This window comes from Ceratotherium simum, chromosome 10 (genome assembly GCF_057802395.1).
Source record: "Ceratotherium simum simum isolate JZ-2026a chromosome 10, ASM5780239v1, whole genome shotgun sequence".
NCBI lineage: Eukaryota > Metazoa > Chordata > Mammalia > Perissodactyla > Rhinocerotidae > Ceratotherium > Ceratotherium simum.
The window spans coordinates 4,008,605-4,035,868 of record NC_141909.1 but is presented as its reverse complement, the minus strand read 5'-3'; positions in this window follow the sequence as shown (position 1 = coordinate 4,035,868).

The window sequence follows — 27,264 nt, the reverse complement described above, 5'->3', positions numbered from 1 at the left end:
TTTTTAGCTCTTAGCCAAAGATTCTGTAGACATATGATTTATACTGTGGATTTAAATAATTCTCTCTCCCTTCTCTTTGGCTACATAATAACTTAAAAAAAAATCTAGTTACAGATAAGCTTTAGTTCAGTTACTTCTAATTCAGAACAGTAATAACACATGCAAAGTCCTGAGATGCTGTTGTGCATGCAAATACTATCATGAGGAGGATGGGAGCATAATGAGATAAGTCCCTGGGAAGGGCAGCCTGGGAATCTCGGAAGGTGCGCACAGGCCAATCTTGTGGCTTATGGTGTGTGTATGAACATCTATGGACCTCAATGGTCTCTCTTTGTGTGAGGCTGCATGAAGTTCTTTAAATCAAAAGTGTTCTGTAGGACAGCAAGAAAGTATGGTGTGGGATTCACGTGAGTAACACATGGAATTGGGGCGGCTTTTCCTTGTACACAAGATGGTCATTCTACTGAATGCTGCATAACGAGGAATCTGATCCTTAGCAACATGATTTGCCCACAGCCGCTGGTAGACAAAGTCTCAGCCTGGTGAGGGCAGAGGAGAGGCAGGTGGGAAGGGAAATTGTAAGCACTAAAACAGATGTTTCTTTCCATCTGGACTTCAGATGGAAGTCAAAGATGACAATAGAGGTCTGACATTCTTCTAAGTCACGTCTTTTCATTTATTTTCTTTATATTTGTTGATACCTTCCTAGATTTGCACACACATCCTTGTGAGGATATGCATGCATTTAGAAGAAGGATATTGGTATCTGGGGTGCAGTCTGTGCTCATGGCTCAGAGGAATATCCACCCTTATTCACAGCAGCTGATCCAACTGAACCAAAATGGTGGCTCAGAGATGTTTACAAAAAACAGATGGGAGTGGGGTAGGATAAAGCCACAGGCAGTTGAAACTACACACACTTTTACTCAATGTGCAGCATATTCAAATCTTTGCAGAAAATGTACCCCCTTTTAGACCAAGTTGAAACTTAACACAAGGTTGAGCTTTCTGCTAATGGCATTGGTAAACTGTATGCAGTCAAAGGGCATTCCTATAGCTGACTTTCAATCATTAGTTTCCAAAAGCCTCATAATAAACCTCATTTGTATTTTTTGTTTTTCTCAGAGAACCAAGTAGATTTCAGCCTATTTCTTTTCATTTACTTGAAATAAAGATTAGGTCTCTCATTTGTTTTATTGCATTCATTTTTGAGGGAAAAAATGATGAATGCATCCATGTGTTCATTCAGCAAAGAATGGAGATAGGAATTCTCCATTAGCCACCATATAGCCATTGCATTTCCAACTCCCTTGTCAGTTATTGGATTAAAATTTGCTTTTATGGATACGAATACTGCTATTTTCTTTTATGAATATTGTTGTGCTGCTTTCTCCCTTCAATTGACCTTGTCCTTTAAATGTGGCGGTGACTTCATTCAGATAGTGTTACAAAGTACCAGCCTTGAACATGAAAATAGAAATCGTAAAAAGAAAAAAATATCAGTTTTTGCTTGCTTCTTTTTTTTTTTTTTAAGATTTAAGGGGAACATTTTTGAGTAATTAATTCATTGTAACCTGAAGGTCAGACTCAGGCAATATTGAATCGTGCTTTTAAAATATGTCCCCCAAGGCTTGCTTGACCCCTTGTAAAATGCATATCATTCATTCAACAAATCTTTGTTGATTATGCCAGTTCCCATAATAGGTTTTGGCATTACAGCATTGAATAAAACAGACAGAAATCCCTGCCCCTTTGTCTGAATTTTGGACACTCAGCAGTTGGGATCTGCCACATGTACCCGTCTGATGTTCTGTTTCCGTAGCTATCCTGATATCATGTTTATTTTCCTTCTTCCCAGCCTTTTTGGGGACAATTTTAATGGTGTGTAAAATTGAAACAGGGTAAAAAGATATCCTGAGACCCAGGCTGTTCCCAGAAAATGTCGCAGTGTTTAAAATGCAGCTAAGTTGGTGTCCCTGCACCGGACGCTCAAGGCACCATGGTGTCCTCTGAATTTCTACAAAGGGAGAACACATATTGCTTTCGGACCTGCAAGTCACAGTTTGTGCTCATGTAAACATCCTTTTTCTTAAAAAAATCATCTTTGATAATCTAGTGTCTACAATGAGTCAAATATTGCCACGTCTAGCATTTAAGTGTTTTAGCGATTAATCAATTTGTGCTCAGAAACAAAATAAGAAAACAATCGTGCAGCATTTACCAGGCCTGTGTTAGGCCCATTCACACGTGCTACCAAATTTAATTATTACAACCACCATTGAGAATAGATTATTTTTTTTACACTTGAGGAGACTTTGACTAAAACCCATATACTAAGGGTCATTATGGATTCCCGCAAGGACAAGGCCAGGGAAGAGGAGAACTGGCCCTGTGGGTAATCATGATTGGGAGTGGAGCCTTTCTCTCCCGGTGGATCCAGGGGAGGGCTGCAAATCCCCAACACATGAACTCAAAGGTGAGGATCAAACTGAAATCCAACTTCAGGCTCAGGTTATGAGAAGAAGACAGAACAACAGCAGAAGAGAAAAGGGAGTGGTGGCCTCATCAGAGTTATCACTTTGTGCCTGTGACTGTCATGAGGAGCACACTCAGAAACAGGGCGCAGCCCTTGCCAGCAGATCTGGCAAGAATGGGATGACGGTAGGCAGCAAGCCTGTGCCTGGGGACAAGGTCAGACCTGCAGGGCTCCAAGAACCAGAAAGACAGAAGCCTCGGACACGCTGTGCCTGGACAAGTGAGGGACTTTCTGACAGCCTCTGCATGGCACTTCAGCCCGAGACCTGAAATAGCAAAAGACTATTTTCAAACCTCATTTTCTGTGGGGTAAAAACTAATATCCAGTCATTGGTTCTGGACCTGAAGAGAGAAGCCTTAAGTGTGTTCAGTAATTGTTGGTGATTGATGGAAGTTGACTGAGGCTGGGAAAGAACAGAGTCGACATTCAAGCCCAGATCTGTTGAAATGGGATCCCTACATGAAACCGGGGCTATCGTGCTTAGCTTCCATCTAACTAAAGTAGAGTGAGAATCGATGTTGACTAGACCCTGATGGGCAGCCTTGGTTGTGCTAGAACCAGCCCAGGTCACCAAATGAGCTCCAGGGGTGGGAGCAAGTTCTCGTATGTGGAACCACAAGGGAGAAATTCTGTAGTAATTGGGAGGGGTGTTGGAAGTTTGGACAGATTTTCTTAAGCTGTTCTTGTGACTGATGATGGCATATTTCTGAGGTCAGAGGCCAGTGGATGAAGGGAAAGAACTGGAGGAAGCTTCAGGAGAGGGATCTAGGACTGCGATTCTCCTTCGGGGGTTGTATGACCCTCTCATTGTCTGGTTTTTCAACACGCCCCCTCCCCTGCATAAACCTCTTCCATCATGGTTGAGTGGACTTTTTAAAAATTAAATTGCATTAAAAAACATTTTAGTAATAATAGATTGAGATGTTTACAACAAATATAATTGGAAATGTACTCTGCTATTGCAAAGCAAGAATGGAAATCACTAATGTACCAATTTAATGCTGCTGTAAATAAGTAGAACAATTCAAGCTGACGGGCTGAAAATTTCCTACTCACATTTGAAAACTTTTAAAAATAAAATGAAACGCCCTTCATCAACATTGTGCACTCTCAACCCAGAAAGGGGCATTATCTTGACTGAAGTTTTTCTCTCTTTTTTTCTTTCCTGAAGACAAAAAACGCTGGTGCTGAAGGCTTTCTTCCTGATCTTAATAGCCAAAGAAACTCTCACACTTGACAAAGGAAGTAGGAGATCTTGTTGAGAGAATTTCGATTTTTGGCAGACTTACCACGCTTTTCATAATTCTGTGGCTCGCTATTGGCTTTTCTGTTGATCTCCAAGTATATTTTCTGATTTGCAACCAACCATAAAGTTCTTCTTATTCAAAGTATTTCACCCAGAGATGTTGAGGAAGAATGCCCTTCAAGTATTTCCTTGGTCTCACCAGTCTGAAGCTTAAGCATGGTGCCAGCTCACATAATTGAAGCATATCTGTTCAGTCCAATTCCATCTGGCTTTACTCAATTCTAATGCAGCAGCTAATCCTATCTGAAGAACGCAGCAAGATGAAGATGGCTGGATCAGGGTAACATTCAGAGACAGAGACATCTAGGGGCATGGGTAATGTCTTTTGTGCATTCATCGTTAGGTTGACAAAATAATGTTGTGTGAAATGCTCATATTCAGCGTACTTGGCCATGCCAGGCAGTAGACAGGAAAGTCAGGCAAAGGGAGCAGGGGATCAGTGTATTCAATGATTAAACTTTTGCTGTTTACAAAAATTTTCATGTGTTGCAACCTTAACTATAAAACCCACAGATCCAAGTGAAGAGGAGTCCCCAGCTCTTTGCTGCCGGTGTCACTTTGAGAGGTTGAAAAGCAGAAACAAATGGGAAATGTTTGCTATTAAGCAGTGTTATTGCTTAGTCCATAAACACAGAATACAATGATTTTTATTAAGTAGAGTAGGGAAGAATGAGAAGCCCAGATTCAGTGCTGTGTTCACTGGCATACCCTTTTTCCAGTAGAATCGCCAGCTCCTTCTGGCTTAGTATCAGAAGTGATCATTCGAATGGGCCACAGTGCTAATCTGTCAAAGAACTCATTTCCTGGTCTTCTGATTTTGCCTACGTGATCAGGTTCTCTTTGGGAACACTGTGGTGGAACATTTGGTAACCGAGTGTACACAACACACAAGGATATTCTCTCAGAGGCCTATTTGTTTATCTGTTTGTTCTCTTCATTCATTCCTTCAACAAACACTTATTGTGCCAAGCACTGTGCTTTGTGTGGGAGAAAGTGGAGGGAGCAAAAACAGACTCTGTCTGATGCAAATACTTATGTCAGCTGAACCCGTCATTCAGCAAACAGCAATGGGTTTGTTCTGTTTTGTTTTCTGTAAACTGGGAAAGCTGTCTCTCTCTGGGGTCTGAGCACAGCTCTGTTGACTACAAGTTCTACCCTTTATTGGCTCCTTTCATGGCCTCGAGTCATAGAAGCCCTCAATTTCCTCATCTATCTAACTTGGAAAAATAGCCCTAAACTCTCAGGGATTAACCAATTAGGGATTTCAAAGGGTTTGAAAATCTCTTCCATGGTTTTTCTGTGTTATTTTATGAGGAATCTTATTAATATGCTTCATCTGTGTAGTTTTGTAAATTATAAGCAATAAGTGATCTTTTTCTTTTTACATTCACCACTATTGATCTTTATTCTTGATTAAATTTACTGTTAAATGAACCTCTTTCACTCTTGGGATTTTTCTTTCTCTTTCGAAGAATTCCTCAGCGTAGGGAAGCATGTGCTTTCACACGCCTGCCTCCAAAATATAATGTTCTTGTGTTTCTGAAGTTATCTAAGTGTTTTACATTATTTCACTACAGAGGAGGACAAATTTGCTTGAGACACAGAAAGAGAGAAAGAGAAGGAAGGAAGGAGGGAAGAAAAAGGGTGGAAGGAAAGAAGGAAGGAAGGAAGGAAGAGAGGGTGAGAGGGAGTAGGGAGGGAGGGAGGGGGGGGGGAGGGGAGATGGAGGGAGGAAGGGAAGAAGAAAGGAAAGAAAACACATTTAAATGCCCCTTACAGAAGATGAGAGGCCTAATAGCAGACTGCTTGAACACGTACAGATTGTTCAATGTACATGTATATGTTGAAGATAATAAAACAGAATTGATGAGTAAAATATCCTCATAAAATTCATGAAGCCAAAAACATATCTACTGTCTGTGTCCAGGAGCGCATAAGTGCAATGAAAATAGTTCTTAATCTATAGTTAAGTAATGAACTATATGACTGAGCTATTTTTAAAGTAGCACTTTGTTTATAATAATGTCTTTTTATAATCCCTAACTTCTAATTAATGCAAAATAAATCACCCACCTAGCACATTCTATCATTACCAAATTACCTGCACCTCATAACCAAATCATTCTTTATTGCATTTTAAAATCATGAGTATATGAAAATTTCTTTCACTGACAGTATTTTCTTAAGTTTACTAATCACATATATTTTTCTTTATGTTCTCTAAGACTACAATTTATTTTCATTAGTTATGCCAAAACTTTATTCCTTTATGGCACCATGGAAAGGGCATTTCCCCCCTTTTTAGACCAAGACACATTTCATTTTTATCCAAGAATTTCATGGCTCCTCCATTTAACTCACAAACTCATTCATTCCATTATATAGTGTGTTCTGGGAGTAATTCCAGGAACAGCAAGCCTCATCCTGTCTTTTTATCATTAAAGCAACTTTATTTACTTATAAAACCTTCAAAAGGGCACGAACAGCCCTGCAGCCCTCCACCTGGCCATTACTTCCGTGCATGCTGCTGAGGGCCTCCTAACATATTCACTGGTTTGCATCTAGGGTAAAATACGAGGCGGTGGTGTGACAGTGATCTGTGTCATTGACGAGAGTTTCCCATTCTGTGCTTCAGAAGGTGCAAGGAAGGCAGTTCTCTCAGCATACCCTCCCAGGGCTAACGGGGCAATATCAGTTGGTGGTGTGAAGTCACACACTGACGTGCAGCATTCTGGGCTCATGACTTTTTTTTTTTTTTTTTTTTTGGTGAGGAAAACTGGCTCTGAGCTAACATCTGTGCCCATTGTCCTCTATTTTGTATGTGGAATGCTGCCACTGCATGGCTTGAGGAGCGTCGTGTGTGTCTGTGCCCAGGATTTGAACCAGCGAACCATGGGCTGCCAAAGCTGAGCCTGTGAACTTAACACTACGCCACTGGCCTGGCCCCATTCCCCCGACTTTTTGATCCCTGCTACCACTTCTTACGTATCAGAGAGAAAGAGAAAGATACCATTCCATCAAAACTGGGCCTTACTACAAGACGTGATAAGGTTTTCAAAGGAAAGAATGGTGCTGTGATGGAGAATAACAGTGGAATCTACTTGATATAAGGAGGCCATTGAAGCTGAAATGTGAGGGATGAAAAGGCCACAGTCCCATAAAATGCAGAGGGGAGGGTTCCACATGAAGGGAAAAGCGGATGCAAAGTCTTCTTATGAAATAAAACTCATCATGTCCAAGGAAAAAAAATGATGATCTTTACAGGCTCGACCCTGAGTAGAGTTAAGGTGACTGTAGATTTTCTTTTGACCTCACAATGTCTGTCAACAGCCAGGAGAAAAAGGTGAGTCAGCCAGGAGCAGGAAAGTGAAAATAAAAAGTAATGCAAATTTCTATGGAGCGTAGACAGGAAGGGTTGGTGTGTACGATTGCCCACCTCAGGCAAGCAGGAATATCAGAACAGGCCCTTTGGAATTCAGTTTGTAGAAGACATCCAGACAGAGACTTGGTCAAAGTTGCCCCAGGCAGGCGGAAGGAAGCCAGAAGAGATGGAGGAATGACATGGATAGTCCTAGAACCCCAAACGAAGGAGGAAGAGACTTGAAATGCCTGCAGACATGTCCGGGGCTAGTTTGTGTTCAGCCCAAAGAGCACTGAGGACAATGAATGACCTTCCCAATCAAGCCTTGGGACCTGACGCAAGTTCCTCACAACGGGCTTAAATAAACAAAGAGAACCAGCTGCCTTCAGGGAACAAAACTGAAATATTTATTTGAGGTCGTGCCAAAACTTTGAAAATTTGGCTAAGAGAGCTCTTGGTGCAATTTCATTGCGATGTGTCTTGGTGTCTTTCTTCATGCTTTGTTGTGCTTGCGTTGGTTGCACTGCTTGGACCAGCGATTTTATAGTTTTTCACCAAATTTGGGAAATTTTTGCACATTATTTTTTCAAATAGTTTTGCTCTTCCTCTTCTCTTCTCTCCTTCGGGGGCTCCAATTATACATATGTGAGGCTGCTTGAAATTGTCCAACAGATCAACGATGCTCTGTTCATTTTTTGTCAGTCTTTTTTCTCTCTGTGTTTCATTGTGGGTAGTTTCTTTTGCTATGTTTTCAAGTTCACTAATCTTTTCCTCTGGTACTAATCTCATCTAGTATATTTTTCTCCTCAGCCATTGTAGTTTTCATCACTAGAAGTTTGATCTGAGTCATTTTTATATCTTCTGAGTCTCTGCCTCTCACATGCTCCATTTGTCCTGTTTCTTAAACATATAGAACGCAGTTATAACAACTCTTTTAACGTCCTTATCTACTAATTCTGTCATCTGTGTCCGTTTCAGATCTGCTTTCAATCTGTTTCTGTTTGTTTGCTTCTTTACATAGTTTTGTATTGGATGGCAGATATCATGTATCTTGTCTGTGATGGATATTTCTATATTCCTATAAATGTCCTTGGGCTTCGTTTTAGGACATGATCAAGCTACTTAGGAAGTTTGATCTTTTCAGGTCTTGCTTTCAGTGGGACCAAAGCAGCCTTTAGTCCAGGGCTAAGGACTATTCAAGCAAGACCCCTCTGAGTCCCCTATTGATGCCCCAGGAATTTAAGCACTTTTCTCTCTGGCCGGTGGGAGCACATGCTATTCCCAGCCTTGTGTGAGCTCCAGGGACCGTTCCCTGATCCCTTCAGGAAGCTCTTTCCCCAGCTGGGGGTAGTCTCCTTATGAGCACACAATGACCCTCAGCTGAAGACTTGAGGGGAGCCGTCTGCAGATCTTCGGAGCTCTCTCTCTCTCCTCTCTCTTTCTCTGCAGCTCTCTTCTCCCTGTACCTTACAGGGGGGACTCCATCCACTTTGGGTCCTACGGATCCTCAGCTCCATCTCTTCAACTCAGGGAAACGGCCAGGTTCCTCTTGGCACTCGCTGTCTTCCTCTGCAGCTGGAGCTCTCTCCTGGCAGTCAGTGTGGCAAGTACAGAGTGTACCCTGTCTGTTATCCATCTCTAAGAGTCACTGTCCTGTGCTGACTGATAGTCAATGTCAGAAAACCCTGTTTCATATTTTTGACTATTTCTTCTGTTGCTTCAGGTAGGAGAGAAATCCAGTCCCTGTAACTTCATCTTGATCCAGAAGAAGAATCAAAATAGTCAAGATCTATTTTTATAAAGTTATAAAAGGCCCTTAGGTAGGTGCAAGGAGGAGAAAGATGGAGCAGAGGATCAACAAAAACTCTATCAAATAATGACCAAATTAAATAAAATAACACAGAGAACAATAGGTAATATTTATTAACAGCTTTCAGAGAGCTAGTCTCTATTCTAAGCACTTATACGAATGATCTCACTTTTTAATCTAAACAATCTTTACAGATAGGTACTTTTAAAAACTACCATGTTATAGATGAGAAAACTAAGACAGAGAAATTAGGTAAATTGCCCAAGAAATCATAATTTACCAGAGCTGGGAATTGAACCCAGATCATCTAACTTTAGAGTCTGTACCTAACAGTGCAGAAAAACTTCAAAACCTACTCAGAACAGAAGAGTAGCAGCCAGGACCTTAAAAAAGAAAGAGAATACAGACTTCTGTTGGCTTTGTTAGATATCCAGTATTAGCACAATTGTTAGTCACACCCTTGTTTCTGTCTCAAGGCCATTGCAGTCTGGGGAACAAGACTACGCATCATTATAGCATCAGACATGACTGCGCTGCCTCCACCTCGCAAGCACACTTTCCTCTACCTCCCTGAAGACTATTACCCAGAAACCTTCATCCTTTGCTTCTAAAGTGTTCTAATGTTTTAGACAACAACAAAAAATTCCCTCTTTTCCATGTATTTTATGAGCTGTTTGTGCTCAACGCACCTGTCAAAATCAATATACTCCACTATATAAATACATAGACAGATAAACATCATATGTCCATGAATTTTATATAGTAGTTCAGTTAGAAGTATGTTTTTTAAATGATCAAGGTTCACTCAGCCAATTTTTTCAGTCTGTCTCTGGCACTTTTGGGTCTGATGTGTGGAACTCTTAGAATACCTGGCTTTTGAAGCTTCTGCTCTCACGTTACACTGTCCACGCACGGGACATGACACTCAGCAAGGTGGGTGCTGGGTTTACATAATCCTCCTAATTCTCTGATCAGAAGAAACATTTACAGTTCTGTGGCCAAGCCTGATATCCATGGGCAAAGAAATGTAATCCCCCCAGGCAAGAAAAATGAATATTTTGAACAATAATAAAATCTATCCCAAAGAGTAAGGGCTTTCTCCATTGCAACTAAGTTGGCATGTGACTTTAAGTACAGCCTTACGGTCCCCCATTGACAGCAGACCTGCAAACTGCAAGGCCCTGCACACAGAAGAAAAATGCTATCGTATTGGAATTACAAGAATTGGCATTGGAGTAGCTAAGTTGTTGTTCCCATCAGGATGTAGGATTGTGGGAAAGAGCTACTGGCACCAAAGACCATAGAAACAAGAGAACGAGACCCTTGGTTCTTGCATGGACAATTATCATGTGGGTCTAAATTATCCAGACTGGCTTCTGCAAGGTAATACTCACCTCCCATCCTATCTTGTCCACAGAATGCAGGTGTGAAAAATTCAGAACATAGATGTCAGTCAATAAAAAGAATAAAAGGTGTGCTTCTACAAGGGGCTTGAACAAAGATGTTCTGTCAGTTTAAGGATCTCACAGCCCTAGGGAAAAAAAGGTAAAATGGAGTTTAATTGTCTCATTTAAGAAACTGAGATTATTTTATTCACATAAAAATGTCTTAGATCAAAAAAATATGATTGCTGAGACTATAGAAAACACCCAGGAGAAGAGCTCTCTGAATGGGTAGCGAGTTTTAAAGCCTCATTTCTCTCTTCCGAATGTGGTGCTGAAGATCGATTTAGCTATAGAATTAGGAACAACAAGCTGCATGGAAATTACACCGTGGAACCTACAGGAGAAGGCTGACTTGGAGGAGAATTCTGGATGGTGTGAATAATTCTGAAAGCAGAACACGCAGTGTGGAAATGTCTTAATTGTCCTGCAAGACCATTGCAGACAACCATGCCAATGCATTAAAAACTAGGCAAAAAGGGCCAACCATCAATTCCAGAAACTGCCACCTCCTGGAAAGCTTTCCCTGGCTGGAGATGGGGCTCTGCACTGAGGGGCCCACCATGACTGTTGTCATAATTGTGTTCTTGTCATACATCCTCACAAATAGTGCGCTGACACAGAATATATGCTGTGCAAAGTGTTTTTACCACACTATTTTATGCTATACTGACAAAAGAATATCAGGAATTCTCCTGTTTCTCTCTAATTTATATATATATATATATATATATATATATATATATATATATATAAATATATAAAATAAATTTTGAAATTATAGGTTTCATAATTATGTAAACTATAACCATGTGCAATGTGTCCACTCGTTATATTAAGTTTATAAGCAGACAGCCATGCTAAATAAGAAAAGACTATAACAACATAATCAAAATGGAGCATCTTAAACACCTAAGTCCGAGGAAGTTAGTTTGACCAAAATAATCACGTTGGCGATTGTTACGAAATGAGGACACGGGCCAGGCCCCAGGAAACAGTCATTTTACAGGATAGGCAGAAGCAGAGACCAAAGGAACTGAGAAAAGCCAAAGTAGAGATCCCAAGAAAGAAGAATCAAGATAAGGAGTCCATCAAGTATCAAATGAAAAAAGTGAGGATTGAAAATAGGCCACTCTCTCTGCTATGCCTGAGCATTAGTGACTTTTTAAAGAGCAATTTAAGGAGAGTTGTGGGCCAAGTTCAACTGTAGCATCTGGACAGTTCAAGCCCCAGTCTGTTCACATCAGATGTCAGGTGTGCACTGGTGCCGGGCAGGTGGGCATATTCCACACACCAGTCCTACCCTCACCGAGTGTCTGCTCTAACTCTGTCGTCTCCTACATGTTAGACCGTGACCCAGGATAAGAAATGGACTTTATACTGCAAAGCCAAGTGTGTGCATGTAGACAGACACACACATATACACAACACACACCCCCAACTGGGACGAAAGGTTTATTAAGTAATACCTGTATTTACTAAATGATAAACACTGACTTTTGTTTCTATTCTATTTAATTAAAAACATAACAATCATGACCAACTAAAATGATTCCACAGCCATCAACTGGGTTGCGACACGTGTTTGAGAAGTAGACATGGGTGCCTGAAGTGAGGGAAGGAGGGCCAGCAGCACACTCACTAGCAGTGAGCTTTCCCCCAGAATGTTGGCGGGGGCTGGAGGGTTAGGAGGCGCTGCAGAGCCGGGCAGTGGAGTAATTGGTCCTCAGGGAGCAGGAGGCTTGGTAGAGGGCCCAGGAGAGTGGACTCTCTGTTGCAGGAACTGCAGGTCTCAGTAAAGGGAAGATGGAGAAGGAAGTGGGGCTGTGTCAGTGGGAGAAGCGCCCTCCACGTGGGATTCCAGGTCCCAGTGCTGCAGCCGAGAGAAAATGGAGACCAGGGATCTCCAACTCCAAGATTCTCTTCCTTGCAGGGGCCTCTGCTTTAGCCTATAGGTATTATCTTAAGCCATGGAACGGGCCTTCTCTCAAGTGTGTAATTACCCAAGGATGGAGTGACTGTAGCAGAGGGGCAGGGCCCAGGGCACCCAAGACGTTGTGGAAACATGGAGGAGCGGACAGGACATGCTTCCTCTGTTTCCCTACCCTCTCCTACTTTCACTCTGCTCTTACAAACACGCCACTGGTTTTTCACTTGCACTTTTCCGCAGTGCCACAGGCAGAAATCGGCAGAGTCCATGGTTCTCCCAGGACCTGACCCAGAGGCAGAGGAAGTGGAGGCATGGTGTTGACACCAAGGAACTTCTCCGTCTACACTTCTGGGTGGGGAGGAGGTCTGCTTCCCATGCACTCCCACCCCCTTGCCCAAGCCCTGCTGTAGCCGAGAAGGTGTGCAATGTACACACTGTGCATTTAGTGGGTGCATACTAGGTATTCAGAAGGGCATTTCTTTAATCTCCCTGAGGCTATGTCTTGCTCTACCAAAGTTCAAAAAGCTAATGTACCCGGAGATAAAGTACAGCATCCCAGGAAATCCTTTGCAGCCCGTGGGCCTTGCAGAGGACACAGGGTAACAATGAGATCTCTTTCCTTCTCCTCCCCAGGGGCACACACATGCACAGTGCCCGCTCAGACACTCCCTGGCACGCGTCCGCTTGGGGCTGTTCATGTTCCAAGTTCTACACTTCCCAGCATTATTATTCTCCTGCCTTCTTTTTCCCTTTCTGTGCTTCCAGTTGACCTGGCAGTGAACCCAGGGTTGAATCTTTTGGCCATTTTCTATTTAGTATTCCATCCTGGTCTCTCCTTGGTTACTCTGCTCCTGGTGAAGAAGATTCCACTGAAAGAGAAGCCCAGTGAAACAGGGGCAGCTGGGAAATGATGTTGACAAACAAAGACATATCACTTCATGATCTTGCTGGGAAACAAACCGCTCTCCCGCCAATGTGTGCAAATGCAAGGAGAGAGAGTTTCTGCTCACACCAAACACAAACTCGTCCGGCAGGACCACTGACCACAAAAGTCGTGATCAGGTCAGGCACACCCTCTCCTCTCTAACTTAGAAGTAGGGCCCAGGATTTTTCACTTTCTAAATTTTTCTCAAAATAAAGGATCCAAAGAACATTTTAATAAGATTAAAGAATGATTCCCAAATAGAGGTCAGATATGCTCAAATATGCCATCCCTTGCATACATATAAGTAAAAAAATTCTAGAAAATAAAATCCTCAACACACTATTAATTTGATATAAATATCTATTTTGTGGAGAAATTATGATGCTAAGCATAGAATTTCCCATATTAGGTAATATTTTTGAGCATTTACATCAGAATGTGAGATGCCATTCACTCCATTTTATAAAGAAATAGATGGAGAGACACAGAGGCTAAGTAACTTGTCCAGAAACACACATGGTGGTTGGTAGAGCCAAGATGTAAACCCAGTTCATCTTGCCAGTCTGCATGCTTAATTACAAGAATACATCCTCTCAGTTTTAACACCCAAATCTAAGAAGCTAAGAAAGGAGCCACTGTTTATTATTGGTCCATAATTATTGTCCTGTAATGTTGCTTTGTAAGCATAACATAATGAATTGAACACTGTTTTATCAAAAACAACCAGATACTATCTATGGGGAAGAGAGCATATGAAAATGCAAAGACAATTATCTAAATTAACTCCTCAAGCCGAGAGACAAAACTAGCTTCACTGAAAGGCTTAGAAAAAATTGCTTTGTTCATTAATAAACATAGAGGAAATGACAGAAATTGGCCATACTGCCTTGCTTTGAGAAACCCTCTCTCTTGGAACGTTGTTTGCACAAGTCCAAACCAGTTATTCCATTGGGTGCCATATGCTTCACCAGTTTATCATCATATCTATCAATGGGTTTGTTGGGTAGAAAAAGAAAACTAATTTGATTTTTCTACTTGTCAGCAAGGATAAGGGATTAGAGGGGAATAAGCTGTAAGGTATTTCATTTGTGGGCAGAGGAAAACGATCTAGGCTCTGTCTGTTATCCCTCTGGCTTTATCTTTTCTCTCACCTGGAAAATTTGATGTCAAAAATATTATCAATTTCCAAACAGTCCTGATAACCAGGCAACACACACTTAAAGGATTCAGTTTATGAGAAATAGATACATAGCCTTTTTCTAGGGAAAAAACCACTCTGATTTTACTAGGATTAGACAGTCAGCATACAATATGGTTGCTTAGAAACTTTCCTTTCTCACACACAAATGCAACAGAAAATAGCTTCAAACAAAAGGATCAAGTGTTGCTAAATAAAGATATCTTCCCAATGACCAAATCCTTTGCCACAGGTTACATGTCCTTTAACATCTGTCCTCAGAAACAATCTTTGTCTCATATAGTGGATACGAGCTAGACCCATGCAGAGATATTACTTTTGTTGTTTGTCTTAAAAGTATTCCAAACTGCTTTGCTTTCTGATCTGTAACACAAATGTAAAGCATCTGGATTTGATTCAAGGCTCTTCTATGAAGTTCTCTTTTGTCATTGCTATTAGGAAATGTTCTGGCCGAACTTTTGGCCATTTTGTATCTTCTGCTGCATTTTAATTTGAGATTTGACCAAACACCTATGGGACATGGGATGACAGCGTGACTCTTGTGTTCCCGACCTCACAGGTGAGGGTGTTCAGAACTGGTTCCATTACACCTGCAAATGCAATGCTTACTTTCAGATCTTGGCTTCAGGGATAACATGTTGGAATGTTTTACCTCTAATTTCAAACTGGTTGGATACTGAGCAGGACTGAGAAAACCCCTTAACTGGAGATGATCCCAGGTTTCTGAAAGCTCCCAGGCTGTGATCCCACTCTGCTCCTCTGGCTTGAGTTGACATTCTCTCAGGGCCAGTATTCAGTGCAGAGCCAATGGGTGGCACACCTGAGGGGCTCTTTATATATTTGAAGAATAAATAAAGGGATGAATGTAAATTATACTTGATAGTAGCTTTTCTTTTGTTTTTACATTATATATTTTAAAAATTCTTTTTATTGTAAAATAAAGCCTATATGCAGAAAAACACCCAAAAGCAAGGTATGGCTTAGTGGATGACTATAAGGTGCACACCCACCATTCAGGTACAGAACAGACCTCTGTGAGACTGCTGGGGAGCCCTTCCATGGAGCCTGCCCCTCAAAGGCCCCCCTCCACCCTGACTTTTACAGTAATCACTTCCCTGCAGTTTTTTAAGATTTATTCACCCAAGTGTGCACCCACATGTGCTACGGTTTAGGCTTGCCCATTAAAAAAAGTGGTTTGTCTTTTAAGTCTCTTTAAAGTCACATTACCTTGCTCAACCCTTTATTTTCCTTATAACGGAACTGTTGAGGAAATCTGGGGTACAGTATTTGACCAGTAGAGTCTCCCCCAGTCTGGATTTTGGTAATTGCGTTTTCTTCGTGCAGTTCAACATGCTCCTCTGTCCCTTGTTTGTCCTACAGATTGACAGCTGAATCTAGTGTCTTGATCAGAACCAGGTTTGATCCCTTTGACAAGAGCATGGGTGATGCCATATTGTTTCATCAGAAGGCACAGAATGTCCAAAAGTTCATGCATTTTGATGGTAGCTATTGTTTATGCTCAGAGCCTAAATCCATTCCTTCACTGGGGTTGCAAAATAATGATATCCTAAATTCTATCATTTTTCAATTAACTGGAATCATTTTAAAAGGCAAAATGTTCTTTCATCTCTTATTTGGTCATCCAAGCTACATTTTGTATTTAAAAAGCCAGGACAAATGTCTGATTCTTTTCTTACTTTTACACAGTTTTCAAAACAACAAGTTTTTCCCTGTCATCTCCAAAATGTAACCAACTATTACTTTTTAATATCACTATGAATTCATGAATTTAAACCTATTTGATGGGTTTCAACTCATTTCAATTTTTAGCCTTTTTGAAGCTCAAATTGTTCCATCTTTGGCCAGAAGGAGCCTTTTAAAACTGGCTCCTGAGTCTTTTGACCTGACTGTCCTAACCTTTGATAGCTTCCTATCTGTCTGATATGCCAAGATGTTCCAGGCTCACATTGTAGATTTCCTACTGCAGACCTGGGATCAGCCATTTCTCCAAGAAGCTCAGTTTTCTTTTAATGGGAAATGGTAACTCAAGGCCACAGTCTTGGCATTAGGAATGTTCATTGCTACCTGGTTTGTCATTGTTTTTAGGCCTTTTCAGTGGAAAGAGGAAAAATAGGTGGATGAATAGATAGATAGATAGATAGATAGATAGATAGATAGATAATTTAATTATCTATTTAAAGATAAAATACTTCTTGAGTACATAGCCATGTTTCCAATACAAATTCAGGCATCAAGAGTTTATATTTGGCCTCTTCTATGTTAAATCTCTGTCTCCTTCCTTTCATACCAAGAATCCTGGCTCTCAGAAACAAAGATGATGATAAATTTATAACATCCCATAACTATTCATTGCTTTCCCACATGGCACAAATAACAGTCTCAGAATAACAATACTTAGCTGTCATTCTAACTTTGCTACTAAAAATAGTTAAAATTTTATACTGTACTTTATTCTCTTTCCAGTTTTTATACTGTACTTCATCCACATTGTCATGTCCCACAACTGTTTTGTACTGTGCTCTATTTTATTCCTCATTTAGTCTTAGATCTATCAGTGATCATACATTTAGTGCTCTCCACTAATTCTTATGGTGATTTTTCTGCAGTCATTTTGGTTTTCTGAAACTTGTTCTCCAGTTGATTCTATAGGAAGAGCTAAGGGAAGAAAATTCTCTAGATTTTTCAGTGTTGCTAACACTGCCTTGTACATTTTGTTGCTATATATGCCTTGTATATTTGAAGGTCCGTTTGGGTAGTAAATTCTTGGGTCACATTTTCTTTCCTTGAGTATTTTATATGTTACTCCACTTTCTTCTGGCACAAAACATTGTTGTTTGGAAAAAAAAAATATCTGATGATAACCCAGTTTTCTTTCCTGTATAAGCCATGCCCTATTTTGCCTAGAAAGCCAAAGAATTATCTTTTTTTCTGTAAGATTCAGTAGTTTTGCCAGAATATGTCGTGGTTGTTTCAGTTAGATTCTGAGGTTCACATTGTGCTATTTCAATTTATAAATTCAAATCTATTTTTTAATTGAAGGAACATGTTTATCTATTACAATTTTTAGTATTTGTTATTGTCTCTTGCCTTGACTTCACACTTCAGAGACTCCTATTATCAATATATTGGATCATCTTTGCTTATCATCAGTATTCATCACTTTCATTCTTTTTATTGTCTTCACTTCTTTTCAATTTTTTTTTCCTTTTGGCCTCCTATTTCTCTTCAGGGAGTATAGGTTGTGTACATTCAGTCTTGTATTCTTTGTTTAGTCTGTATTTCTAAAATTTTTATTTTATATTTATGTCTTGAGTTCTTTCACCTCATTTCCGATTTTTTTGTAATTCTGATTTATGTTCTTTTATGTCTTGTATGATTTTCTTTAAAAATTTACCTTATTTTTAAATTGTTCCTTACAGTTTTATGTCTTCTGAGAAAGCCTTTCTGTTGTGCCTTCATTGTCTATAGGGATGTTACTCAACTCCTTATTCTATTTTTTTCTTAAAGTAACTTTATATGGAATTTAAGTTCTATACTTTCCTTTTGCTCTTTTTGTGTGAATTTAGTTTTCCTGAATTTTTTGAAGGAGAGTCTCTTTAGATTGATTTTTTTAGGTATAAAGAACTCCTTCTTGGGGCTGGCCCAGTGGCGCAAGTGGTTAAGTGCGTGCGCTCCACTGCGGCAGCCAGGGGTTTGCCGGTTCGGATCCTGGGCGTGCACCGACGCACCGCTTGGCAAGCCATGCTGTGGTGGCGTCCCATATAAAGTGGATGAAGATGGGCACAGATGCTAGCCCAGGGCCAGTCTTCCTCAGCAAAAAAAAGAGGAGGATTGGCAGATGTTAGCACAGGGCTGATCTTCCTCACAAAAAAAAAAAAAAGAAAAAAAGAACTCCTTCTTATGTTGTTTTTGTATAGTTTTTAAAAGTATGGTGGCTTGCTTTTTGACATTCCGTGTCTCTGTCCCTCTTCTCCACCTCAGCCTGGACCTTCTCTTTCTTTCTTTTCTGTTGACATTATTCTATTCAATTATGATTCTCCTCAGCATGGGGCTGACCTGGAAGGACGCCCACCCTGGAAGATCATTTCCAAGGGTTCATAGAGTCTAGATCCTGCCCCTTTAGATCTTACCACAGACCCCTTGTACACAGAGTCAGAAAAAAACCTCCCAAATCAGCACACCTCGCTTCCTCTATCCCTTTATCCAGTGGCTCTTTGGGGGTTTCTTCTGTCCACAATTCCTACTGTTTCTTTTTTTTTTTTTTTTTTGTGAGGAAGATCAGCCCTGAGCTAACATCCGTGCCAATCCTCCTCTTTTTGCTGAGGAAGACTGGCTCTGAGCTAACATCTCTTGCCAATCCTCCTCCTTTTTTTTCCCCAAAGCCCCAGTAGATAGTTGTATATCATAGTTGCACATCCTTCTAATTGCTGTATGTGGGATGCGGCCTCAGCATGGCCCGAGAAGCGGTGCGTCGGTGTGTACCCGGGATCTGAACCCAGACCACCAGTAGCGGAGGGCGCACACTTAACCACTAAGCCACGGGCCAGCCCCCTACTGCTTCTTACATCCCTCCCCACATAGATGTCAATAGCACGCAGGCCTTGTGGTTGTTGATGGCTTGTTCCAGCAACTTGTATTTGGGCTTTGTAGGGATATCATATTATTTCATTTTATTATAAATGTCATTGATGGATTTTTTTTCATCGTCTAATTGCTATTTTTATATAGACATTCAGGAAGGCCCAAAACTGTCCTGACACTACCACCACCATCTTCCCAGAGTTCCTGATAATCATTCTGTCAAGGTCTTCTAAATATCTCATATACTTATCTTGCTGCTTGAATGAACTCTAGATTCTTTTAGGGGTAAGGAACTCAACACAAATTTTTTGTTTTATGTACCAGGGTAAGCCTAGTGGATATGGCTCAATAAATGTGAATTATATTAAACACATTAAGTTAGTGGAAATGTAGAGCTGGAAAGAATTTTAGAGGTTAACTAGTGTGATGTTTTCAATTTATAGCACTGGGAATTTGTGGTATAAATATTTTTTCTGAATACTTCATTACTCTATTTTTTGGCGTTTTTATTAATGAAGGGTTCTAAAAAGTACAACATAATAAATTTATGAGCCGTTTCTTTGAGTTTTCTGAGTTTTTGGCATTTTTACAAAAGCTTTCTCCTTTCTAAATAATCATAAGAAAAGTCTTCATGTGAAACTGTATTATTTATATGTTTATAGGGGTTTATTTTTGTTGTTGTTTTTAATAAGTATTTAATCCAGCTGAAAGTTATTTCAGTGTTGGCAATGAGGAAGGGAATCTCACTTCATTATTTTTTCCTGCAGATGGTGCTTCAGTTGTTCCAACACCATTTATTAAATAATTAGACTCTATCTCCCAAATAATTATAAATACCATCCTTATCACTTACTAAATTAATGTATATATTGAATCTGTTCATGAATTTATTTTTGCCCCTTCTTTCCTAAATTTACATCTCTTATTCCTTCCTCTTATCTAACAATGCGGCTAGTTTCTCTAAAACAATGTTACCAAATGGTGATGAAAGTAAACGTCATTGATTGTGGCTGATGTTAATAGGAACGCTCCTTTCAAGCAGGATACTATGTTGGATTCAGGGTTGATATATAGAAATATTTGTATCTAGTTTTTATCAATTTATTCCTATTTTGATAAGAGTTTTTTTTAATTGAGAATAGATGTTAGATCTAATAAATGACTTTTCAACTTTTGTATAGATAAGCTTGTGATTTTTTTCTTTCACTACTTTCATCTAAAAACTATATTGATAGATTTTCTAATATTGACTCATTTTTGAATTCTTAAAATAGACCCCTCCCCCACTTCTTCAGACAGTTTTTTAAAAATATAAATTTGGATTTTGTAAGCTAATATTTAATTTAGTATTTTTGCTTCATTGTTCATAAATGAGATTGACCTGTAGTTTTTGTTTCTTTTCCCTTTACTGTCCATCCTAGCACTATAAAAAGAATTCAGAATTCTTTTTCCATGCTCTGAAGCAATTTAAATAGTATTGAAGTTATCTGAATATTAACAGATTGCTGGAATTCCCCTGTGAACCTCTTTGAGCCTGGTGCATTTGGGGAGGTAGCTCTTTGTCAACTGTTGTTATTTCCTCCTTTGATAATTTGTCTGCTTTTTTTATTTGTGTCATATTTCTGTTATCTGGAGTCAGTTTTGTTAGTGTTCTCAAATCATCTATTTATCCTGATTCTCACATTTATGTGCATACATCTGATCACAATCGTTTCTTATAATTGTTATAATTTGATATAATTTTTTGTATTTCTGTTTTCCCCTTATTAATCATTTAAAAGTTTGTGTATTGGTGCTTTAGCCCTTTTGTTTCTATGAATAAGTTTGTATGAGTGTATCCGTGTTTTAATTTTTCCAAGATTCTTGTTCTTTAACAATTACTTTTACTATTTTTTCTTTTCTGATTCATAAATTTCTATTTTTATGTTTATTAGTACCTTCCATCTGCTGTGTGAGGTGGGTTTTATTGTTCTTTTCTAATTTATTGAATTTCATTTTTATTTCTTTGTTTTTCACTCCTTGTTTATTAATATACATAAATATTTAAGCCTGTTAATTATCCTTTGAGTGTTGTTTTAGCTATGTCGCACAGATTCTCATAGGTGGTGTTTTATTATCATTATTTTCTATGTATTATACAATTTTTGTTTTGATTTTTATCCTAAAGTTTTAAAAGTTTTTTTTTTTTTTTTTGGAAATATAGGTAATTATAAGCAGTAGTGGTTTTTGTTTCCTAGCTTTAAAGTTAATTTATGATTTAATCCATTTGTAATGGATAAAAATAATAATAAAAATCTGTCACCCAACAGTTCTGAAAAAAAATTAGCGAATAAGTGAGAACATCTTTCCTTACCCTCGTCTAACTCTCTCTTCTCTCCTCCTCACCTCTTAGGAGTAAACATTTAAATGATTTATTTTTTTTTAATTTTTTGTTTATTGCAGTAACATTGGTTTATAACATTGTAAAAATTTCAGGTGTACATCATTGTACTTCTATTTCTGCATAGATTACATCATGTTCACCACCAAAATACTAATTACAACCCATCACCACACACATGTACCGAATTATCCCTTTCATCCTCCTCCCTCCCCCCTTCCCCTCTGGTAACCACCAATCCAATCTCTGTCCCTATGTGTTTGTTTATTGTTGTTATTATCTACTACTTAATGAAGGAAATCATACGGTATTTGACCTTCTCCCTCTGACTTATTTCACTTTGCATTATACCCTCAATGTCCATCCACATTGTCACAAATGGCTAGATTTCATCGTTTCTTATGGCTGAGTAGTATTCCATTGTGTATATATGCCACATCTTCTTTATCCATTCGTCCCTTGATGGGCACTTAGGTTGCTTCCAAGTCGTGGCTGTTGTGAATAACGCTGCAATGAACACAGGGGTGCATGTACCTTTACAAATTGGTGTTTTCAAGTTCTTTGGATAAATACCCAACAGTGGAATAGCTGGATCATATGGTAGTTCTATCCTTGATTTTTTGAGGAATCTACATACTGTTTTCCATAGTGGCTGCACCAGTTTGCACTCTCACCAGCAGTGTACCAGAGTTCCCTTCTCTCCACATCCTCTCCAACACATGTTGTTTCCTGTCTTGTTAATTATAGCCATTCTGACGGACGTGAGGTGATATCTCATTGTAGTTTTGATTTGCATTTCCCTGATAGTGATTTTGAACATCTTTTCATGTGTCTGTTGGCCACCTGTATATCTTCTTTGGAGAAATGTCTGTTCAGGTCTTTTGCCCATTTTTTAATTGGGTTGGTAGTTTTTTTGTTGGTGAGATGCATGAGTTCTTTACATATTTTGGAGATTAAGCCCTTATCAGAAGTATGATTTGCAAATATCTTCTCCCAGTTGTTAGGTTGTCTTTTCTTTTTGTTGATGGTTTCCTTTGCTGTGCAGAAGCTTTTTAGTTTGATGTAGTCCCATTTGTTTATTTTTTCTATTGTTTCTCTTGCCCGGTCAGACGTGGTGTTTGAAAAGATGTTGCTAAGACTGATGTCAAAGAGCGTACTGCCTATGTTTTCTTCTAGAAGTTTCACAGTTTCAGGTCTTACATTCAAGTATTTAATCCATTTGGAGTTAATTTTTGTGTATGGTGTAAGGTAAAGGTCTACTTTCATTTTTTTGCATATGGCTATCCAGTTTTCCCAACACCATTTGTTGAAGAGACTTTCTTTTCCCCATTGTATGTTCTTGGCTCCTTTGTCAAAGATTAGCTGTCCATAGATGTGTGGGTTTATTTCTGGGCTTTCGATTCTATTCCATTGATCTGTGTGTCTGTTTTTGTGCCAGTACCATGCTGTTTTGGTTACTATAGCTTTGTAGTATATTTAAATGATTTTTAATTCCAGACCATTAGTACTTTAAGACAGAGTAACTCCTTCTTTGAAGTGTTTGCACAAAATAAAAAAGATAATGACAATTATTTACTGAATATTAACTTCTTTAAAATATGATGGATGTACAAATTTTGGTTGTGAAATTTTAAATTAGCAGCGATACTCTGCCTTAAACTTGCAATTGTTTTCCTGTGTGTAAAAGCACCACACCAGCGATTTCTATGATGACAGAACTTGCTTTCTTTCATTTGATGATTGTGAATACAGCTAAATAATCTTTACACGTTTTGATAATGCGTATCATGTGTAAATTGAAAAGAGTGGTAAACTAATTGAGTCCAATTACAGTTTTCTTTTGCTAAGGTAGACTGTTTGACTTGGAAACTATATTGTACTATAACTTTTATCCACCTGCCCACAAGAGAGAGCACATGCTCTTAGGATATGACACATCTTTTTGTTGATATGAAATCTATAGCTTGTATAACACGGTCACACAGGTTTAGGTCAGGTGAGAGACATGGACACAGATCTCAGGCCTTGGGAAGGAACAGGAGGTCTCATACGCTGGAATCTGCTGAATACGTATTTTCAAGTTAGGCACACTTTTCTTCTAGAGTCTTCTCTTCGGTAAGCCTTCTTACAAAGAGATAATCTGGATCAAAGGGAGACTAGATCATGAGGGTGGAGGTGATTGAGGACTTACATGATACTGATATGGACTCCATAATCTTGTTAATTCACTAAAATGGAGGCTCATTATCATCATAATTTTAATTAATAGTTATTGAGCATGTTCTAGGCACTTTAGCTACATATTTCATTTAATTCTCACAACCCCACAGGTAGATATTTTTATTACCTTAATTCTACAGATAAAGAAATAATAACAAATATTTATTGTACTACACGCATTAACTCATTTAATCCCTGTAACAACCCTGAGAGGTAGGTAGTTTTATTTTCCACATTTTATACATGAGGAAACGGAAACTGCAAGAGACCGTCTCTTGTCCAGTGTTACAGCTAGCGGGTAACAACTGGGCTTCCAACCCAGCCAGGTCTAAATGCCTACAGAGAACGAGCTCATCAGTCTTAAAGTTCCTGAATTAACCTCTGAGACAGGCTTCAAAAGTCCTTACACTGGGGATTTTCCTATTTGTTAACAACACAATTTTAAGAGCGTCGATTGTGGAGGATTAAGGAATATAAGAGGCTTTCCATTATGCTGTTCTTTGACAGCTGGTAAAGTCGTCCCCATTGGAATGATATGGATGTTGAACATGCTATCAAACAATTTTTAACTGTCAGGCTCACGTTGTTTTACTAGAGAACGTCTCAATTTCAGAATAACATATTATTCTGAAATGTTTTCTCCCATCAGTGTTGCAAATTTCTGATTACTCTTGTCAGGTTTCCTGATTGCTGACCATCCTGGTACACACGTCACAGCTGTGCGTGGCATAGTTTGGAAGCAGGAATAACTAAGAGTAGATTGTTGAATGGAAAACTACAGAAAGAGCCACGTTGTTACCATGGGCACATCTGTCAGGTTGAAGCGTTGAGAATATCTGAATGAGGGTGTCAATTCTCACTGAGAACAACTGGCCCAGAAAATATGATTTATTTAGTTAAAAGCAGGAGAAAATATCCACAACCAAACAAACTGAGAGAACAGAGCTCACGAAAGTGGTTTCTGAAACTCCACTGAGCAAGCCGGCCGTACTGTAATCAAGTCTTTCATTTGTGTTTCTCTTACTTTGGAACATGTCTTTGCTGGGTCATTAAGGGTAACTTTCATTGGAATTAAAGAGATAATGAATTAAGGTTGTATGATTCTCAAAGACCAGCATGTATATTTTATTGTGTAGTTTATCACAGAGATGCTGCCACATATTGAGGGATGCTCCGCAGAGGTTTAAAGGCTAGACTCAGGTCCCAGGGGGTCATTGGTTACTCGTGTGACTGTGGCCGCCCATTTAACTCTCTGCACCTAGGCCTTTCCATATGTAAATAGGAGCTGACCTCTTCCGGTCTAATTGGATGGAACTCAGACTGAAAATCACCAGACCCCTGGCATTTTACCAGATGTTTTCCCCACAGTACGTGCAGCAGTATCAAATAATTGTTTTCCCTTTTCTTTTGCATTCAAGAAGCCCCGTAAACTTGCTCACCTGGGCGTATGGCTATTACTAAATTTCCCTTTCGACACACTGGTAAACGGAAACACAGCAGAACCACCACTCTCTCCCTTTCAAAGGTTAGGCAAGAGTAGACACAGGCAGAAAGTACTTAGACTCTAAATATTAAATAGAACTTAACTTTATTTCCCAATTGAGGTGGCTACTCACAAAACAGGACCAGGGCAGGCCCAGGCCCGGGGTTCTCAGGCAGGCAGCACGGATGCCCCACCCTGGCTCCTGTGGACTTCCACCCATCTCTCGGCAATGGTGCATTGTTTCCCTCAAGCTGGAGCCTCTCCTCTCCCGAAGGTGTCATCAAATGCCATAATGTACACGTATCACATTTGCCAAGGATCGCTTAGCAACAGAACCCTGTGTTCTGCCAACTTTCTTTTCATGCTGACAACCTAGATTTCACAGAAATTGTGTTTTCTAGAAGGTTGTACAGATCAGGCAGGGTGACGAAGGGATGTCTCACCACACGCTCAGACAGACGCTGGCCCTGGCTGCCCCTGTTTATGGTTTCTTCGGAGATTTTAGATGTTATTATGAGGGCACGTCATTCAAAAACAATTTATTTTTAATCACTAGCTATTAATCAGCTGGGATTGACGTCAGTTACCTCAGAAAGTTGATGGCATAACGTGCTGTATTTGTGGAGAAATATCAACTTGATTTTAGCCACAAATATTAAAAGCCAGGAGAAAACAAATGTGTTGCCAACAGGGTGTTAGTGCATTGGCGATGTTTACTCACCTTGTAAAAGATGAAGCCACATCATCTTATGGGAGAAATACTCATCGGAAGACCGGATTCGTCCTGTGGGGGAGGATGAGGCGCAGTGTCTGATACGTTAGTTTATCTTTGTTCCTCCACTCCCTTTCGTCATGCTGGATGTGGACAGGAGGGAAATACTGTAGGGCACATTACAAGGTAGAAGAGGGTTACCAATGTTTGAATGTAATAAACACTCTTTATTTTAATAATAGGCCCTTATGAAATCGTTTATGTGATTTATTTTTAAAAAGTATCTGATCATGGCAATAACAAGGACAGATCAGACAGAATAGTGTTGTCCCTTCTCAGAAAGTTGTTTTTCTCATTCATGATTCTACCTGCTCACCTTACTGATACTCTATATAATTAATTGATTATTCCTTATGTTTCTTTATGAGATTATTGTGTGATGATAAGAAAGAAGACAATGTTGTTCTCTTTTTCACACAAGTCATACCTAAAGGTGGGTTCAAATTAATCATAGGAGAATTGGTATAAAATTATCCACCAATTTTCCAGAATTCCTCGCATCAGCCAGTACAATAAATGAACAGAGTTTCCCACAGGTATGTTTCCAGACCAATTAAAAAATTTTTTCGCACTTCTCTATTGGGGTATATAGGACTAAATGATTAAATGGCTTATTTGACACCAAGACAATCTGAGGCTGAAATTAATTAACTGATGGCATTTTAACAGCAAGCTGATGGCAAACTGGGCGTCATTTTCTCTTCCAGGGGATGCACTGAAATGGGCCGCTTTCTATCCGACATGTGTTGGTATCTGATAGTCATTCATTGGACCTCTACTTATAGAACACGTAAGTGCTATGTGCCAAACTTAGGCAGAGGTGGGAACGTAGTAAAGGTGCTTCTGCTCCACTGGCCATGAGGGTGTCACCACTCCAAACAGCAAATGTGTGAACGAATACTCGAGGTCGATTCAGATGGCAAGGGCAGGAAGAAGACAAAAGAGCATGATGCTAGTGTCTCAACTCTCCAGTGCAAAGAGGGCCACCACTTGTATTGTGTATGAGCTTTGAGAATGAGCTTCACCAGAAGGGCCCTCCATCCTTGGCGCTGGGGAGGGACTCCTTGGAGGCCTCTGTTCCCATTTGCTCGCTTTCCCTCAGTGCCATCTGAACTCTCTAAATGGTTGCGTCAGATCCAACATATAAACACCAAGTACTCCACTCACATAAGTTGATTTTATGAATGTTACAGCTTTTCCCCTCTCCCTTTCTTTAGAAAAATATAAAAGACAAAAAGTTTTCTCTCCACATGTCTTATAAGGGACGCATTGTGAAAAGTGACACGGGAAGCCTGGGCA